The sequence below is a fragment of the Agrilus planipennis genome, unplaced genomic scaffold (assembly GCF_000699045.2).
Source record: "Agrilus planipennis isolate EAB-ADULT unplaced genomic scaffold, Apla_2.0 scaffold45, whole genome shotgun sequence".
In the NCBI taxonomy this organism is placed as follows: domain Eukaryota; kingdom Metazoa; phylum Arthropoda; class Insecta; order Coleoptera; family Buprestidae; genus Agrilus; species Agrilus planipennis.
In genome coordinates, this window is record NW_020438890.1 from 903,093 (window position 1) to 910,749 (window position 7,657).

Sequence of the window (7,657 nt, forward strand, 5' to 3'; positions counted from 1 at the left end):
TAGGTTATGAATTATTTTATTTATTTACACTACTGTTGATATATCGCTATTCACTGCGCTACTTATTTCACTGCTATCACTGTCAATTTATTTCTCGATTAACTTCTGCAACGGTCAATTTGTTTATTCTCCTCTCGGCGATGGTCTTTTCCTTTAAATACTCTTTTGTTTACCTTCTGGAAGCATCCGGATAGTTTATTTTTTCTTTGAACTGCCTTCCCAGAACGCAGGTACGAACGACACACACATTTACAAATACGGCGCACATAAAGAAAGGCCCCCACGTAGTACTGTTAAGATGTTTGTTGCAATGTTGATTAACTGTTAAAAATAAAAATTAGGCTAGATCACTCCTGATAACATTCTCTTCATTTATGTAAAGTCCCATTAAAATCAGTTTAGCCGTTTCAAGGATTGGCGCAAACAGACAAAAAATTGTATGAGTTGTTTGTATACAAATAACCATATGAAATACATAACAGTTCTTTCCTATTTCGATATTACAGCCAGATACATCAATTTGTACCTATCTATAGATAGATTCCATAATGTGGATTTTCAGCATTTTTTACCTTGATGACCTACCTCTTTAACAAATGCTGGGCTACACCATTGCTGTTAACGTTACTTATAGGAGGGAATAATGTTACTATGCATAAATATAATACACATATATTAGTCAAATACAAAATTGGACCATGAAAGAGATAGCACTCGTAAGGAGACGTCTATTGGTGAAATTATACCGAATCTCTCCTCCCTTTTGATCTCTAATTAATGAATTTCCCCACATAGCTAAATGTTTTGTTTAATTTTTGATAACCTAACGTAACCATTTTCGTTTTATTTAATTCGCCTATTTTCATATTTTCTGGAAACTAACCACCCGTACAACTAACGCTTGTTCAAAAAATTCTATACCTAATACGTGCATATGGGAAACAAGAAAAATACCATGGGATTAAAGTTTCTATACCTAGGCCTACAAAGCATTAAGAAACCCAAAGCGCGTTTCGACTTCCAAGATATCACCCTCAGATCGAGACTAATATAATTACTATAATTTCTGTTTAAAATTAAGTAGGTACTTATGTCTTGTACTTAGAGAGTGAGTATTAACAATTAGTAATTAGTAAAACAGTAATAATGAATACTGAAAGTCCGTCGCTGTACACATATTTATGTTTCCGCGCTGATTTCAAACTTTCCACTCCCAAATGACTGTTGATCTGTTGACCAAGATGCTGAGATGCCCGTTTGCACCGACGTAAATAAGTACTACTTAGCTTTAAGTAGTTCTTAAAAGACGAAATTGGTTTGCACCGCAAGTTAAGTCGCGCTTAAGAATCGAAACAGATGGTTAACTTTAAGCACAGGATGTTCCTGACTTAAGCATCGCTTAAGCCTGTCGTAACAATTTCGGTAGTAGTTCGGCATTTTTCGCCGTAAGAAAATAAAATCGTTATAGTAACACCGTCAAAATTTAAGTGACAAATTAACCGTATTGCGTACAAGCCCCATTTAGCTACTGTTCCCGGCAGCCAGGATGTTTTTTTACGTCATACGACTTATAAGGCAGATGGCGTCCATACGGCATTATAGCCGGATCGGCGTCGTATACATACTCCCATTAGACATTTAGCGGGATAGATGTATGGCGAAAATTCGTATCGTAGTCCGGTCTTTGTACTAACGAACTACTAAGAGCGGCTAAAACCTGAAACGTCAGCTTTCTTTTAGCACGCACAGATTTGCAATTTTAACAGAAGTCTAAATATAACTGAAAATTAAGTATTATTAAATTTTTATAAACNCTCTCTCGTTTTTTAGTCACATTTTTATGTTAACTCAACAGTATGCTATTTTTTATGAAATTGAATAATAAAATAATAAATGTACATTAGTTGATATTCTAGATAATCAATTGTTTTATTTACTTCCATACGTCAAAATGTACTCTTTCTCCATGTAGATGCTGATCGTTTTCAAGGCGCTAACATAAGATGCGCGACTGAAAGAAACACATCAGTAGTCAGTGGAAATGTAGAAGGCCAGCAAGCGTGCCTTATAAATGTTTAAAATACAAAATCTTTTAAAAGAAAAAGGAAAAATTTCTTAGGTGCAATTTATTAAATATAGTCTCATCATCATAAGGTCGTCAAACTAAGGCTGGTTGGACACGCACCTCCACACCTTTCTATCCTAAGATAATATTCGCATTTCCCTAAAACTAGAACATCCCACATCCTTAGCTATTTGCGAACATAATCTAATCTAGGTCTACCTCTGCTCCTCTTAACTCCTGTTTCTATATATATAATATATCTTCATTTCTAATCTTCTTTATCCACGGTATCCTCAACTTATCTTTCTTTTATGTTGCTTAATTGGTTGGACGGCTCCTGTTATTGTTTCTGTTAATCTATCTGAGGTGAGGTCCAGGCACTCTATCTGCCCCATCTACTAAACCAAGTGTTGCCTAGCAACCCACCGTAACCATTCTGTGGGGGTTTTCCGTCTTCCGCCTCTTTAAAAACCCAGTCTAGCCTTTCCTAACGTCTCCAATTACATTTCCTTGATGAGACCGCTGCAGATGGATTAAACTCTAACACGAACTGACCACCGATCCCCTCATTGGGCCTTTGTAATCCTAGCTTTATTCTTTTTTGTTAGTAAATTTTACTTGGTGGTTTTTTAATTTTGATGTTTTATTATTGTTAGAGAACTTCGAGTTCTCTTAGTTAAGGGAATCCAGGAACCCCTGCCTGAGTGTCCCGAGGTAAAATTTCTTTATAGTTATCCTTTGGTTCTTTGCCTAGGTAAAGTGGCGCAGGAGAAATTTTCGTTTCACTTATTTGGTAATTTTTTCCCTGTTTATTCATGCATAACGTAAATTTAAATAATAACAACGATAATGTTCATTATTTGTACACAATAAGTAATAGTAATACAAATTTGCACGTTTAATAATAATAAATAAGATTAAAAACCATTATCTGCATGTAAATAGTAAACATGTTTTCTGAGACATGAAAGAGTGCACAAGTAGCTTATTTTTCTCGTAATGCTAAAGCTATTAATTTAATCTTTAGGTCAAACAATAAATTATAAGTTGTTTGCTTTGAAACCAGTAATTTCATGTATTTACTGTAAATTATCATGCTCCAAATTATTTTATAAAAGACAAAAAACGGTTAACATAAATGAATTAAAAATATTTACATAATAATAAGGGTAACTGATTGAAATGTATATACCAACGTAGATAATATTCAATTCCAAACAATGTATATCAAGATTCTTTAGACAAGAAGATGGGGATTATGCCTATTTTTGGAAAATTTGTTTTAAAGAACGACTTATCAATACGTACGTTAGTAGTAAATAAAACTACACAGAAAAAAAAACACAACTATTGTTGTGTTTAAAATCGACTTACAAAAAAATTAAATAAAATTTTGGAAGTATATCGGTGACTTGCTCATGTACGTTTTTGGTAAATTATAATTATTCGGTATTTTAATGGTTGATTGTTCATTGATATAAACAAAAACTGAAATCGAATCACAATTGAATCTCTTTAAATTTAATTTTTCCTGGAGGAGGGGTAATCTTAAGACACCCCCTGAAGCGCCTACCGACTACAACCCCTCTCTCCTCGAGTAGAGGGATCAACCCGGAGGTTATACACCTAGGAAAGGTTAAATGGGAAGAGGTTGGGAACGGGAAGGGGAATGGGTGTAGGAACGAAGCATTGGGCGGAAATGGGAATCGATGACCCACTTCGGATGAGTTGAGTGAGCACTCGCGTTAAAGAAACGAAACTAGAAATGAGCGGACGGAAAACAACTCAGAGTAGAAGGTGGCATGGCCTTCTGAAACGGTCGTTTTGTTTAGGGGCGAAGTCGGGAAGTGTCGAGATGGACGGGTTTGGGTGACCCGGAGATTAGCCGAGAACCTAACTGCAGCCTCGAGGGGTGAAGGTAGACCAGTTTCTTTCAGAATTTGGATGTTTCTGATAAACCAGCAATGGTTGAGTGCGGAACAAAGAGTACTCATGTAAGTGCCTTGAAGAATTTGTAGGCGATGGGAATCGGCATGGTCCCAGATGGGGATGACGTAGGAGCAAATTTTTCTGTTAATTGCGTTGAACGCACGGAGTTTTGTTTGATGGGAGATGGAGCTGTTTTAGAAGAAGGGTTTGAGAGAGATAAAGGCTGCTAGGGCCTTGACACAGGTGGCAAAAATGTGCTTTTGCTTATTTGTTCCGTTTGGTACGATGTTTGTTAACGATGATGAAAGGAGGTTTTCGGGTCCTACGAGAAAAGCAAATTGCTTCCAACTTGGCCTTGTTAATGGAGAGTTTCTATGTTCGGTACCAATTTAGTAGCAAGGGTAGAAACTTGTTAATTTTTGCGGAGCACTGGATAATGATTTGGGCGGAGTTTATGAGGGCTATGTCATCGGCGTAGAGAGCTGTGACGATCGAGGGATGCGACGGCATGCCTGAACAGAAAAGGTGGGGTAAAGCAGAACCAAATCCAGACACGGAAGATACTGTCAGAGAGGATGTATCGGATAACCCCGATTAGGAAATATGGAGTGTTGAGGGCGATAAGTTTGGGGATGAGACCTTCGTGCTAAACTCTTGTCAGAGAAGTGTTCGGAAACACGGAGAAGTTGATGGCCGGTGCCGCGCTGTCTGTCGAAAGTTAGGGAGTAGGTTGTTTCTCTCCACGTAGTCGAGAAGCCGGCCCAAAATGATAGATTCAACTACTTTGTTCAGCAAGCTGAGCAGGCTAATGGACTTGATTGGGGGAGAGCTGAGAGGGTTTCCTTTTTTGTAGACAGATGACGGTGGCTTCTTCCCAGACCGGAGGGAAATGGCGCAGCCACATGCATTTGTGATGTTGCAGAGTGTGGTTATGTGTTTTGATGGCAGAACTTTTAGGACACCGTTGAGAATTCGGTCCATGCCGGGGGATTTTCTGTTTTTCAGAGATCGGATGGTGTTCAAAGTCGGAAACAGTTGGGACGAAGTTTTGGGAGGTAACGTTGGTTCACTCGTGAAAGTCTGTAAAATCAACAGAGCTGGGAAATGGGGAGCACTGGAGACAGAGAGCTTTTTCCTCATCTGAAGTGAATATGGAGCCGTTTTGTTTTAGCGGCGGGAGGTGTGGCTCTGTTTCGAAAAGATAAATTTGGTTTAAATAGCATCGGTACAAACAGACCCGCCCCGTTTAGAACCTACCTCCCGTCGTTGCTTATACACCCCTCAGGTACCCATGCAAATTCCTAAGTGATAACGTAGTCACCAAAATTTGTATTTACACGATTGGTTGTAACTTTCCGTTTGCTTGTTCCTGACAAAGCGCTGCTCCTAATCCAAAACTGCATGCATCCGTATGAAGCTCCGTTTTCGCCTACGGATCGTAAATACACAAAACCAGTCTATTTACCAACGCACCTTTTATAAGGCCAAGCACATGTTCTTGCTCAGTTCCCCAAATAAAAGTGTCTTCTTTCTTCAAAAGATCGGTCATTGGTCTTGCAATGGTAGCGAATCCCCTTATGAACCGTCTAAAGTATTAATATTGTACGATGTCTCGATAAAGCTCATCTTCATCGGCATGACTGCGTGACATAATAAAACTGCTCAATTTCTTGGACCACAATTCAATGGTCTTGTCCTTTCGTTTCATCAAAATCGAGTTTCAACTCCTTGCATAAATGCACTTTTTCATGGAAATAATAGCTTCGGTTTTATTTGCATCCTTTCCTGCATTCTTTTCCACATGTCAGTTTTATTACATTTCAGTGCGAATGTCTACTTAAAAGCTTGGCTGAAACTATTGCAATCAGTTATTTGTGAAGCTCCAGCCTTGTACCAAAATTTCGCTGCTTCTCTTAAATGACTCCTTACCGATTCCAAACTTACTTCGCCAGGAATGAAGCATTGCGGTACTTTCAATTTGTTGCAACCATTGTTTCGGTTTGAAAGTACCTTGTCCGCCGTTAAACGTATTGATATTTTTCAAAAAGTCTGGTAACACATTTAACATGCTGCACTATCACCTTTCATACTCGCGGTTGCGCCCGCTGCTGTTATGCTGTTGCTGTTGAAGCATTTCCAGCATTATTGTATTTAGTTGCAATAATGCATTTATTGTGTCCATCATGGAAGGTTCCGCTCTCGAATTTCCATGATTCGTCTTTTGTTGGACACCCTCTCGATGCCCATTCTTCCAATGTAGTTTCTCGGTTCACTCGTACTGTTGTTGCATGTGGAACCCATATTCCTCGGAATCAAAACCCTCTGTAGAAAATTGCCCCTCACTATTTTCCACAGCCCCAGGATTATTTTCCGAGGACATCTTGATGTACCAACACGGTATTATTTATGTTACAGTTCACACAAACACTCTTTGGATGAGAACCCCACACCTAATATTTGTTAAATATCTATCTCTGTTAAATTAGGGATGATTACTATTAGAAATTTAATTTCACTCTTTATTACTAATTTCGGTTTTCGTCGTTGAAATCAAACGCTAGCCAGGTTGGTTAAAAAACTGTAATAATAATATTATGTTGTAAGGTCGGACTGAGAAACTCCAAAAACTTACCTCAACCGGGAATATCCTCCAATTTTTCCAATGATGATCTAATTCAGAATTGTTCAGGGTGACTCTATTTTGACTGTCCTTATGAGAACCTCAATGGATAATCATTTGGTTTTTCAAAATTTTGGAAAACCATATTAGGACCTAATTCGCTTTAGGATATGCCTGACCATAACTAAGAAAATTTCTACTCGGGCTTCATTCCCGGCCGCTGTTTGATAGGATACGGAATCATTGGTACGCGAATTAAGCTTACTTCCCGACTGGAAATTAGTTAGTGGATTGGATCCGATGCGGATCAGAATTGCCTGAAGATTGATTAGAAATAAATCAGGCTATCTGATCCGGGTATGATGGAAAATCGTCACGTCATATATGATCAACATAGGATCCATTTAAAAAATACATGTCGGATCTATTTCTAAGATCCATGACGGATCCGTTTCTAAAATCCATGACGAATCCATTTCAAAGATCCATGCTGGACCCATTCAACAGATCCATTCACGATCCAGCCAAAAGATCCATATCGGATCCGTGTAAAGGATCAGGATTATTTTTATCCGGGTATGATGGAAAATCGTCACGCCATATATGATCAACATAGGATCCATTTGAAAAATCCATGTCGGAACTGTTTCTAAGATCCATGACGGATCCGTTTCTAAAATCCATGATGGATCCGTTTCAAAGATCCATGCTGGACGCATTCGACAGATCCATTTCCGATCCAGCCTAAAGATCCATACCGGATCCGTTTAAAGGATCCAGATTATTTTTTTCTTTTTATTAATTTGGCATAAAATAATTAAATCAATATTACCATTTTACCTTAGTTTTATTAATGAACTCAAGTACACTTTAAATATGTTCCAAACAGTAAGTTTAAGAACTATTTATTATTTTTTATTTCTTTTTTCCAATTTTTGGCATTATTTATGATTCTACCAACGGGATCATAAAATTCTTTTTCTTTAAACGTGATTTCATGGTGTTAAATCTTCACGCATAATTTCTGGAACATTTATAAATTA